The sequence below is a fragment of the Oxyura jamaicensis genome, chromosome 3, assembly GCF_011077185.1.
Source record: "Oxyura jamaicensis isolate SHBP4307 breed ruddy duck chromosome 3, BPBGC_Ojam_1.0, whole genome shotgun sequence".
Classification (NCBI taxonomy): Eukaryota; Metazoa; Chordata; class Aves; order Anseriformes; family Anatidae; genus Oxyura; species Oxyura jamaicensis.
Window position 1 is genome coordinate 93495194 of NC_048895.1, and position 13531 is coordinate 93508724.

Below are 13531 nucleotides of genomic sequence, written 5' to 3' on the forward strand. Positions count from 1 at the left end.
CATTCGTATGGTGTTTCATTTACTGGCATATAAATATAATTCTCACACCAAGACCTTTTAGATATTTTTGCAGACTGTGCCTTCATTTTCCACAATCTGCTGGGAATAGTTTAAATCTTCTTGAAAGGAAATTTAAGTTAGCTACATTAACCTAAAAGAAGGAAAATCAAAATCTCCATACACTACCAATACTCTAAAATGCAATTAAATGCTCAGTGAAACTGAGATTTCTGAGCAACTTGGAAAGTCAGAGGTTAAAAAAAAAAAAAAAAAAAAGACAAGGAAAGAAAAATCCAGATCTGAGGCTGGCATCAGCATGTCATATGAAATAATCCCATTTGAATCCTGTCTCCCAGCCAAGTAGCAGGATAGATCTTCCCAGATAGGATTGCTTTCGAGCCTGAGGGAAAGGAGTGTTTCTGGCTGCTTCCAGAGTAGCTCTTTGTGGTGAACTGGAAAGCAGCAAGTGAAAGGGATCTGATGGCTCTCCACTGATCAAGAACTATATGTATTCCTGTGACAGATATTCAGGGCTTCATTCTTCACTGCATTAACACGTAGAAATACAGTGTTACCAAATGGGAACAATACTGTTTCCATGCACACTTTGCTGTGTTGCAGATGACAACCTGTGGTATACTGTGGCAGAGAACTAAGCATGCAGGTACAGTCAAAACAGACCGCTTCTAAGGTCATACTCTTAAAATATTGTACAACTAAAACCTTCATATCAGCATCTCATAAAAGGCAATCACGTGGAACAGCTTTTTAAGAAAATTTAGATGAACGGTGAAAAACTACCAGAAGTAGAAACAGTTACTGAGCTGAGTTGTTCTGAAGAGCCTGAACACAAATATAGGTAACTTTCCTGAGAACCTAACATACCCCTTGCTGTAGGACTTTTCAGGACTAGGATCACTCCAAAGAATGTAAGAAAACAGTCTTAGGATGACTTTAAAGGCTGAATCCTGATTTTAACATGGCAAATGAGAGACATTTCTGAAATGATTATTAATTTAGAATGGATATAGCCCTTGAACAGGAGTTTTGCCACTTATTACATATATATAGTCTAGAAAGACAGGTAAGTGTTTATTTCAAAACCTTTTCTAAATCCCTTTCTCTTCTCTCTCTTTCCTTTGAAAAATAATATAAGGGAACAGGACTGTATTTAGTATGTGAACTTGTGCAATATAAAATATTGAATGTTATGAACAAATAAAAATGACTGCATGTATATGCCTGTGTGTCCATTAAGGTGTATACACTGACTCATGTGCTTTTCTGTTTTGTTTTGTTTTATTCTTCTGATATGTATATATATATATGTAATATTGTAATTTTCTTTTTTTTTTTTTTTTTTTTTTGTAATGGTACAGTATATCGTTTGACTTTTTATTAAAACCAATGAACTGATTAATTGGGGCATGGATCAAATGCAACAACATAGGCATAAACATACAACATATGCTGAAAGCAAGGTGTAAATATACCATCATCTCAGAAAGGTGAGACTTTAGTCAACATTAGTGCAGTATCTTCCAAACAAGAATAGTTACGTTACAGGGAACATCTTTGATGTTGATCTTGATTTACAAGTGCTGTTTATAAAAGACGTTTAAAGCTGTATACATTTATTTAAGAAAATAAATGTAAAATTTGTCAGCATGGAAATAAATTACAGAAGAGATGAGACAAATGAAATAATTCCAGTTTTAGTTTTTTGAATTAAGGATATCTGCATGTGATACATTCATGAGAAGAAACAAAAGAAAACTCTCAAATTAAAATTATGGCTTCAGGTATATTTGACAAAAGCTCTAGAGGTCTTGAAACAGGGACTTTCCTCCTTGGGAGGCAAGAGCTTCATAAGAATTTCTCATAAGAAATTCATCTATGACACCACTAAAATCTTTGATAGAGGGACAGAGATTTAAACCAAATTCTAAAGTATTTATTTTTGATGTCTTCTTCAACCATGTAAAACAATTTCTGCATAATCAACTCGACTCCTCAAAGATCAGTATTTAACCTCCTCAGGTAAACACAAGTCTATCGGCAAGGATGTGTAGAATGAGGCCCATCTCTGAAGGCTTCCATGGAGCCCAATTAAACCCATCTTCCCACCTTTGTAGATGTCATCTATGCTCTATAGGGTTTTGTATACATGACCACAAATGTTACCAGGAAAACTGTTGTTCATACCCTGAGAAATAAGCTTAACTGTTAGTTCCAGTCCAGTGTATCAGCCATCTTGAATGCAGCAAGAAGAAACTTTGAAAGAAAAGTATATTTGTGTTTTTTACGGGAAGATACAAAGTATCCCAGCTTCCACAAAAGCAACAGATGACCAGTGCCCACTGAAGAAAATGATGCAACATTATGCGGTGGTTCCAGGAGCACAGTCCTCCAGGCTAGACCTACGACAAGCAACTTCCCTGCCTTACTAATATTCTCAGGATTTCAAAAATTTCCTATTCAGCAACTCTGGGGAGCAGCTCTACCCTCAGGCTTGCACAGCCGGTCCATGGGAAGGCCCTGGCTGTGGTGCTCTCCTAGGGACATCCTTATCTGTTTCCCCAAAGAAGCCCGCTCAAACTTTGCCAGTTTCTGCACAAAGTTGCCATCTTGACACCTTGGTAAAGGGGAATTTAAGCCATGGGGGCATCTCATTGCCGGCATCCTTGTGTGCTCTTTGGGGCACCCTAAAGGGATCAGAAGGCTACCCGGCACTCTGGGACAACTGTGGCCACGCTTTTAGGGAATAAACAGGCGATTTTTCCACGCCTGCTCTTCACTGTGTCAAGGAACCCTATCGCTCACAGACAATAATTTCCAACACCAGCCAGCAGCAGCTAATCGTTTCACTCGGGGGCACCAGACCCGAAGGGAACCCCTTGAAGGCTCCCCGCTCGCCCCGTTTTGGGGGCTAGAAGTTCACTTTCCAGCCCAAACGGCCTCCGCGGGCGCCGCCACGTGCTCGGGCACGCCTCAGCCTTGGGGACACCGCGCGGGTGCCACCTTTGGCCACCTCCACCACGTCCCCGAGGGGGGACACCGCAACCCCTTTGAGGGACGCGAGGTGTCCGGGAGGGGTGCGAGCAACCCCCCGAGGGCCGCCAGCCCCCCGCCACCCCGACCCCATCCCCGCCCGTTCCCTCAGGTGCCGCCGCCGCCGCCTCCATTTTGTGCCCCCGTTCGCGGTTACGGTTGGGGGGGGACGGGACGGGACGGGAAGACGACACACGAGGCGGCGCCCCAATGGCACGGCTCTGCGGGGGTCCGAGCAGCCGGGCCGGGCCCCGTCGGGGCAGCGGGAGGGAGAGCCACTTACTGCCGGGCTGCCTCGGGGAACTCGCCTCCGGAGCGGCTCCTTGCCGGCGGGGGGTCGCGGCTCCTTGCGATCGCGGCTGCGGGGAGCGGGGCCGGCCGGCGCACGGCTCCTCGCAGGTACTTCCCGTCCGTCGCTCTGAGGCGCGGTGGGTGTGGAAACCAGTTACAACATGTCAGGACGGTGTCGCACCACAACCCGCCGCCGCCGCAGAGAAGCGGGGCGAGAACTTGTCTGAACTGGGGAAGCCCGGCCCCAGCGCGGAGCGAAGGGCAGCGCCCTCCCAGGGGCGCGGCGGGGCCCCCGGCACGGCTCGGCTCGGCTCGGCTCGGCCCCGCGGAGCCGCGAACACCGGCAGCCCCTGGGGTGTGTGTGGGTGTGTGAGGGTGTGTGTGAGTGTCTGTGTGTGTTTTAGGAGTGTGTGCTTGGGAGATGAAGCCCAAAGCTGAACGATGAGTTGGGGAAAAACTGCACCCCTCCGCCTAGAGTCGCAGTTTCTAAGTTAAATGCATGGAGACGGTCACGGCAAGGGAGCGATACCTGGCTGTACCCACACCTTTACACTAGGTGATGTGGACGAGCCTGCTTTTCATAGCTATGTTAGATTAAAATGGTCTTCTGCTTCATGTCTCCAGTTAAGAAACACCACAGCCCTCCGCCCCAGTGGTGCTGCCCGCTGGGCCTTCCTGCAGCCCGCTTCCTGCAGCCCTTCCCACTCGGAAAGGCCTTTGGGAAGGACGGCCATCGTAGTACAGCTGCAATCCAAATCCCACCCAGGCCCTTCCAAAGCATGCCCATCCTCATAGCACAACCATGTAACTACCGGTGGGTCAACGTGTTGTGTCCGCGCTTGGCTGAAGCACACCAGGTTTTGTCAAGCAGACAATGCATTGTCACCATGACAGTCACGATTGATCAGTAATAATTTGTCCAGCTGGGAATTATGCACAAACTTCTACCCTTCACTGCCCAATCTGGCTTTAGACAAACTCCTACCCTTCATTGCCCAGTTGCAAGTACAGGGTATGCCCTGTTTCTGGAGCTAAGCACGGTTCCACTGAGACTTTTCAACTTTTCTGTAAGGAAAAAAAAAAGAATGTATGTGCATGTGTGTGTGTAAAAATACACAATGTCTACACAACAATATACATATATGAAAGTATGTATCTGGTGACTGCCAGGCTTTTGTTGCACAGTGAATTCAGGCAATACAATGCACAAGTGGAAATAGATGCTGTCAGTATACATCTGAATTACTATTTACAGACATAGGATCACCTGGATTAATTGATTTAATCCTTCTTACATCCCAAAAAGTATTTCCCTGTGTTTTTGATGAAGCGCTTTTTATCCCATGAAAATGTGCAGTCAGGAAGAAGAACATGTTTCAGTGGAAACTTGTCCATTAAGAGGTGGTCATGTAAATTTTTAAAAGAGTAGATCTGTTCTCTAAAATTATTTTAGCAAGTGTAAGAAGGTGAACAGATGATCCCAAAAGGACTTTTGATCTCAAATTAATTGGTTAAACTTTACACGAAATTTACAAGTGTCACTGGGTCTCAGTTTCAGGAGTCAGTGCTTGAGTACAGGCTTAACAAAAACAGTAATGAGTAGTAGCTTTCTAAATAAGGAAATCTACATGAAAGGACCCCCCTCCCTCCCCCCTTTTTTTTCAACCTTAGCATCTGCACAAGAAAAGTTTTAATATTATTAATATTTTATTTTATTTTATGTACCTCTATAGTGTCCAGCTTAGTGGGAAACTGGTCTGGTATTGAGATCTTCAGCTACACACATGCACGCATGCAATACAAATGAACAATGAGGTATAAAACAACAACAATAATGTCAGTAATAACAGGGCATTATTACTCGTGCTGTTGCTACTAAGGAGAATCACATGCTCTCTACATAGCCATTACCCCATACTAACTTTAAAATTGATGGGTAAACAGAATGATGACAAAAGAGATGAAGGAATCTTAAACATATCTTTATAAATCATGAGAAAGCCTTTACAGAGATGATAGAAAAAGCAGATGTCAAATGCTGATGCAGACTCTTCCATGCAGTTAGGAGCTGCTTGAGATTATCAGCGGAAGCCCTCTAATAGCTGTACAAGGCCTGACATTTCATAAAATCCAGCTAGGATAATGTGTTTCAGAAACCAGCTACCCATAGTCAACTGTTAAAATAAGGAACAATTTTATTCAGCAGGTAGCAAACTTCCTTGTCTTGCATCCACAGGAGGTGATGAAGGGAGCTCAATAAGCAGTAAGACAAATTCTTGAAAAACAGATATAAAACTGGATTCTAAAAGGACTAGGCAGGGATGTGTGTTTTAGCATCCTTACTCCTAGAGCTGTGGAGCTGCAGCAGTTTGAGCAGAATGGACTGCAGAAAGTGGCCAGGATTTCATCTGCCTAAATGGACTTTCATTTCAGTTTTTGGAAATAGAACTTTGGGCAAGACAAAATTCCATCCTATTGGTTGTAATCATGTTACTGGAACACCACTGATTCATGAAAACTACAAAAAAAAAAAATGTTTATGTTCTAGAAGTAACTTCATGGGAGACAAGAAACTACTGATATTGCCATGTTGAGAATATAATCAAAAAGAGCACTGATTGTCTGAAGTGACCTAGGAACTCTGATGATGGTGCTGAAGGATGGTCATCTCTGTGACTTCCATCAGTTTTCAGTTGTCAGGTCTAAGACATCTTGCCTTGTCTGGGTCTAGCTGAATGCAGATTTTTATTGCACATACAATGACACCAGCCCATAAGGTTAGGATATAAGTACTTTTTAATGGTATATATTTATATGAATGATACTTTTATCCCTACTGCATATTTAATATAATTTAATTTAGATTTACTAAAGGGGGCTTTGATTTGGAGCAGTAGATGTTTATGCAATACATGATGTTTAGGATTTAAACTTCATTAGATTTTAAACAGATTAAGAAAGAGTACAATCCTGAAGATTCATGCTATTTAAAAATCAAGGGCTATCTCATCCAAAACATAAGAAAGGAGACTTTGCACAGTAACCTTAGAGAAAATTAACAATTACAGATATGTATATATATGGGTATAAAATGAGCTGTACTACATTTATAAGGGTTGATTGGTACTTATAAGAAACTCCCACCTTTCATAAAGCAACGGAGAGAAAAATGACACAGAAGAATACAAATGAGTATGAAAAGGTTTGTGTCCTACTCTCAATACATATTTTTTCAAATTAAATAGTCCTAACCTACTCTTTTGATATCATATTCCTTAGTCAGGGGTAAAATAACTTGTTATAATAACATAATGAAAACTCTTGGGAATGTCCAAACACTGATTAGTTTTCCAATCACCCCTACAGGTTCTATCAAGAAATGGCCAGTACTTCACAGTACAAAGAATTAAACTCAAGATCTTTCATGGATGACTGAGAGAGGGTTCCTAACCCATAGATTTTGGCCAGATATATGTTATATACTGTATGGCACATTTTTGTCCTGCATCAGGTCCTGTATCAAAAGACTTGTAAAAACTTAATTACTTTAGGAAGTTCAACTGTGAAGATAATCTGAGGGTTTCCTGTAAGAAATCTGTGGTAAGAGCTGAATAAAATTATTAAAATGTTTTATATCTGAGACACAAGAACATAAATAAAAATGTATCAGTCTTTATATTTTTCCCCTAGTATATATAGCTTACAGATAGGATTAAAGAGCAGGGTAAGAAGGGTGATCAAAGTGGTAGAACAGCTTCCACCTGAGGAAGAACAACACAGACTGGGACTCTCCAGGTTGGGAATGCAGTTGGTGCCTGAGGCCATCTGATGTGGTTCATCACATAACGTGTAGCTCTGCTGTAAAACAGCTGAATACAGAGACAGAAACTCCTCTGAGATCTGCTCTAGTACCTACCAGTTAGGACTTCTTTAAGCTTACCAACACCTTCATATTTTCTCAGGTCTTCTGAGATTTTATGTGTCTTTGTGTTTCAGCCTAAATATTAGAAATCTTTTCGTCCAGGTGATGATATCCATGTAGTTGTCATAACTGCTTAACATATTTCAGATGGCTCTTATTTTTTTTTTTTTTTCTTTTCTTACTTGCCTTTACTTTAACATCCACCTTTGCCTTATTATTATTTACTTTATTATTACTTCTACAAGTAGACAGTAATGCAAAAATAGAACAGAAAGTAAAGCCCATATATATATGAACACGTATGTATGTATATATGTATATATTTTTCCAGTTGGTTAGAAACCACTCTTATGTCTGGCTCTCTACCTGCTCACTTTACCAGGAAACTAAACTTTCTGAAGTAACTTCCTTACTGGACTTAGCGTGTCCTTCTCATCACACCTTCCCAAGAATTTTTGCGCTTCTGGAGTTAAAATGACAAGATCATATCTGTGTTTTGTGATCTGGGTTCAAGTCTTTAGAAATAAGGGACAAATATACTTGTCTCTTGAAGCCAGGCATAATTTGGGGTAATGCAGAAACTAATAATGAAAGTTTTGTATTAATTGAGTAAACGGGAAACTTACAGAGAATTTTGTATAATACAAGTTTTAATAATATCTAAACTATTATATAACACTTGGTATTGTGTATAAGTAAGAATCAAATTATGAAAAGCTAGCCTGAGACTCAGGACACTAGTTTGGAACCAAAGTTTTCTGTTGACACATTAGTAATGGAAAATATGTCTTCCCATTTAAGCTGCATCACCTCAGTACAGGTTCTGTGTGTTCAGCTCTTTGTAGGAAGGGAGGATAATTTCCTTTAGGAGTGGCAGGCTTTCCACTGTTCTTCATTCTTAATGTTTAAGTGATCTATGTCCCCAAATCTTGCATTAGGCCATGGCCATGGACCCAAAACAAGGATATGATGCTCATGTAAGCGCTCTCTAGCCATAAGGATCTTCTAGTCAAGAAATTTTACAAGTAAGCTCCTGTGTTGTTTCTGACTGAGAAGAAAGGTGAATCCTGTAAATAAATGCACAGATAGAGAAAAATGAAATAGGGCTAGAGGGAATAAGTTGTTGCTCGATTTGCACATGGTTTATTTTCAAAGCTATTACCACTTTAACAGGCCTGTGTTGGCACTTACAAGGACCCACTTTTGGCCTAGTATTCACCTCTGTGCTTGGAGGTGAGGTTGGCAGAAGGATGAAAGGTCTTTGTCTCCTTCCAATCCCAGAAGTGCCTGAAGCTAGTTTTCCTTTCAGTGCTGGTTACAGTGGATGCTTGGAGCCTTCAATGTTACCATACTGTTTACTTGAGTGCTTGTGGTCCTAGTGAGCTTTGTAAACCCAAGCCCATTTTCCTTGTAACTTTTTTTTCTAATGCAAACATTCAGAATGGAATAAAGGTTTCTAGATGTCTTTGGGAGGTCTCTGGCCATCAACAGTAATACTAGCAGATGTAGAAGGGAAGAATAAACCAGGGAGTAAAGCAACCCACATCAAATAATAAAATCATATAAAAGTCTCAACAACGTAGCAAGGTCCATTAATCTTTAAATGTATCAACAACATTGTAAGTCTGAATAGAGCTGCTACAAAGAGCAGGGTTATTCTTTTCTTGGTAGATTCTTGAGCTGTCAATGCATTTATAGCCAAGACAATTTCAATCAATTGTATAAGCTGAAAAAAAAAAATCCAAAATATTCCATCATTACAGACGAGGTTTTCTTAACTGACCACATACCTCTTCATAAAACACAAATGACTTATCATTAGGGTTATTTTATTAGAAGAATAATATACAAGTTCACACATGAGCTCAGCAACTGCTTTCCCATAAATCTGTTGTTTTACAATTAGGGTTGTTAGTTGACATGTGCAATTAATGAAATAAGCATTGTTTACTCTGCTTTTATCGAGCTGTCCTCAAAAATAATGTGGAAATAATGTTACCGTGACTGTGATTAAGGAAGGATATGGATGATGCAGAGTTTTAAGTAGGGGAATTATTCTTTCATCAGGTCAGCTAACACTGTTATGAAAAGTATACAAGCTTATGGATACTTGAGCTTCTCCAGGTCTGAAACAAAAGGAAACATCAAATCCAGGAACAAATTGCGAACAACTACTCTGAGTTGAATTACAGATGTATCACATACAGATGAGAAAGAACTTACCAACACTGGAGTGCAGGAGTAGCTGCACTAGGCCTATCTAACTCAACATCGTGTCTCTGACAGTGCCTGTTAAGTGGTTAGAACAAAAGATTTGGGCAAGTTTGTAGTCTCACATTCTCAGTTGTTAACTTTTACAGGGACGTACAAGAATTGAGGATGATTGGTAAGGTATGCTGAAAACCCAAGCATAACTGATATTTCAAGTAGAGAGAGAGAGAGAGTCACTTATTTCAATATCAGTTTTTAAAAGCTCTTGCTGTGAGGTTGTAGGAGGAAGCAAATACATTGTGATGGCTCCTTGGCAGTGCTGTCCGTGACAATGAGATGACAAGAAGCAATGCTCCCATGTTGCAGCAAAGGAAGTTCTAATTGAGCACCGGAAGGAAGTCCTTTCTGGGAGGGTGGTTACGCACTAGAGTGTGCTTCCCAGACAGACCATGGGATCTGCCTCCATGGAGATTTTCAAAACGTGACTTGACAAGGCCTTGGCCGTCCCTTTTTTTATTTTTTATTTTTTTTTTTTTTTTTTTTATTAGATGGGCTTGGAACAGGAGTATGGACTAGAAGACTTCCAAAAACACTACTTTTCAAACTATTATTTCTGTGATACTGTGATTCTACACTTACTGTCCTTCCTATAACAGCTTACAGAATGGCTGAGGTGGGAAGGGACCTCTGGAGGTGATTTGGTCCAACCCCCTGCTCAAGCAGGGCCACCCAGAGCAAGGTGCCCAGGCCCATGTCCAGGCAGCTTTCGAAGACCTCCAAGGAGGAGACTCCACAGCCTGTCTGGGCATCCTCTGCCAGTGCTCAGTCACCTTCACAATAAAGAATTTTTTCCTTCAGACAGAATGTCTTGTGTTCCAGTTTGTGCCCATTACCTCTTGCCCTGGCACTGGGTACCACCAAAAAGAGCCTGTCTCTGTTCTCTGCTCCCTCCCTTCAGGTTTTTATAGACATTGATAAAATCCTTCCAAGACTCCTCCAGGCTGAACAGTCCCAGCTCTCCTGGCCTTTCCTCATAGGAAAGGTGCTCCAGTTCCTTAATCATCTTGGTGGTCCGTTGTTGGACTCTCTCCAGTATGTTCATGCCTCTTGTAATGGGGAGCCCAGAACTGGTCACAGGACTCCAGGTGCAGTCTCATGAGTGCTGAGTAGAGGGGAAGTGTCATCTCTCTCGACCTGCTGGCAACACTTAGCCTAAGGTAGCAGATGTTCTTAAGGTCTGTCTTGAAATATTGAAGCCCAGAAATATGTACTATTTTTAAATACATGCTTCACTCTGAAACCTTAATTCCATGGTGTTAGGTGGATTCCTTGTAAATGGACTATGAATGACTATCGGTTAGGAAACTGCAAGTCAATCAAAAAAAATACTGTAAATTTACAGTAAATACTGAGGGTTATAGAATATCCTCGAGTGGAAAGGACTCACAAGGATCATCAAGTCCAACTCCTGGCTTATCTTTGGACCATCTCATGTCAGAAAAAAATATATATATATATATATATATATATACAGACAGACAAGGTGAAAAGTTTCTGTATATTATCATTAACATTGATAGAGCTGCAAAAGATACTATTATGCAACAAACCTTGAAATACTTGAACACTTTGAGCCCTGTACAATATTGGAAGGTTAATGTGAAATAGTCAAGTACAGTATCAAAACAGTATCTTGGGCAAAATGTATTCCTAAGTTCTAACATTTATGGATGCAAGTCCCTTTAGCAATCTGAAATGGAAAATTGTTAACTTTTGTGATAAAAATCCAGAGGTGCATTCAAACAATCACTTTAAATTCACTAATTAGAAGACATGTACTTACAATTTATTTTGACCAAACAAATGCATTAATATTTAAGTGGAAATCCTATACTGAATTGTATTTAGTAAGTAAATAGATAAGGGTAATTCAACTCAGGACAAAAAATCTGTAGACTAAGGAGTCATTCTGTAAAAATGACTGGTTCTGAATGTGGAAATTAGCAGTTGCCTTTGCCAATAATCAAACTTGTTTTAAAAATGGAATTGTTACAGAGAAAAGAGGAAAAAAAAAGTGTTTTGAAACTGAAAAATTTCTGAAGTTCAGTTATGCAGAACTATAAATGTATGGCAAGCTAAAATGAAGCAGAATATCACAAAAAATATAAGGCAGCATAAAAACTTCTGAAAATGAAATAAATGGTATCCTTTCATTTTTTAGCAAAGCCTCGGCAACTTCTCAATGAAGTAGCCAAAATGATTTCAACTCTAAGAAGGGACTTGATGACTAACACAGGACCTCAGGCACCTGTGCTGAAAATTGCTCATCTAATAAGCCCTACTCAACTGTTATTTAAACTGACTCCACAGGGTCTTATTTTTCCATTTGAAAGCTCCAGGGTGCCTGTTATGCTATGCCTTTACATACACAGATCTTCGCCCCTGTGGGCACATTCATACCTAACTCATAAGCCCGATCAACATCCAGAAGCTTTGATTTCCTCCTCTTACAGACCACATGATGCTTGGATTAAAGTTTTTTTTTAGGTACTTAAGTCCTCTGTTGCATCTAGTCCTCTCAGCTATATTTCAGTTTTCATTTACTGTCTGATTTGCGGTGGAATGAAAGAAAATGCTTCCATTTTGATTTCCTTCAATCAGCTTTAGTTCAAGCCTTCAGTAAACAGGAAAAAAATGTAGTAGAAAATTTTGAAGAACAGAGCACATCAAAGAATCATCTAATCATGGTTTGAGTTGGATGGGACCTTTAAAGGTTATCCAGTCCAGCCTTACTGCCATGAACAGGGACATCCTTCATTAGATCAGCTTGCTCAAAGCCCCGTACAATCTGACTGTACAATTCCAATGGTGGGGCATCCACAACTTTATGGGACAACCTGTTCCAGTGTCTCACCATTCTCATAATAATAATAAAAAAAATCTCCCTTATATGCAGGACAAATCTACCCTCTCTTAAAACTATTGCTCCTTGTTCTGTCACTGTGGGCCCTGGTAAAAGATCTTTCACCATCTTTCTTATTGGAAGACTGATGCATGATCTGCAGTGAGTAAGGAAGTCTTCCGGTGACCTCAGAAACATACAGTACCAGTGACTTTCTACATCATGAACCAGCATGAAACATGTCCACACCTACAGGAAGAAGAATAAATACAAGGTCATGTCCAGTTGTTATTGTGTATATTCTAGTAGCAGGAAGCAGTAAAAGAATAGTGGATTTGGAAGACAAGTAAACAACAGTACTTAGAGTTTGATCAATAACCTCAGAATTGGCAGTAACATTAAACATTTTAATTCCTATATCATTCATAGCAGAAATAGTTTTTCATGAAGAAAGGTCATGATGAATAATGGACTGAATTTGGGAGACCAATGTCTTTGTGAAAAGTAACACAGAGACAAAAGGGTGAATGAGAAATATCAATACAAATAATTGCAGATGTGATAAGAACAAAAGCGTTCCTTGAGGGCTATTTTATAGGCAAATGACTTAATAGGCTGCTGTGTAATCTCCCTTATCCCCTTACCTGAGATGTGTACACACGGTGTTGTAACATACCTTCTCAACAAAATAGTTTTCACTGTTAGTATTTTGCTCTTTTCTTGTCTACATTCAGTTTCCCAATAAAGCCTGCCCTTTTTTGAAAGACTTAATCGTCATTCTCCTCTCCTTTGTTGGTTTGTCCATTGTTACATGATAGTATTTCCATATCCTGATAAATTGCAAAAATGAAAATTAGAGTGAGTCTGGGTACCGTGTCAGTACATTTTGGTTTGATTTTATTTCAGAATGGATATTGCAGAAAGCCCAGCACAACAAACATCTACGATAATTATGGTAAGAACTGCTTTACTGACTATGTGTTTGACTGAATTCTACTAAGTTCATTAACAGATAGATAGTACAGAACATTATGGTGTCAGCTGACACACAGGAGTCACGCTATCCCTAGAGCAAGCCTTGAAAGATTTTTTTAACTGTCTGGATATAAAGGTGATCCTGATCTTTGAGACTGGAAATCTGAAGATGGGGTGAA

General features: G+C 40.3%; 1 protein-coding gene across 1 annotated transcript in view; it reads right to left on the bottom strand.

Annotated features, from left to right (window-relative positions):
- FAM83B (family with sequence similarity 83 member B) overlaps nucleotides 1-3642 on the bottom strand; it is a 49790-nt gene extending 46148 nt beyond the window's left edge. Inside the window, exon 1 of the mRNA XM_035323364.1 lies at nucleotides 3335-3642. The gene's annotated coding sequence lies outside the window, so the exon portion shown is untranslated. The remainder of the gene's footprint in view (nucleotides 1-3334) is intronic.
- Nucleotides 3643-13531: the final 9889 nt, after the last annotated feature.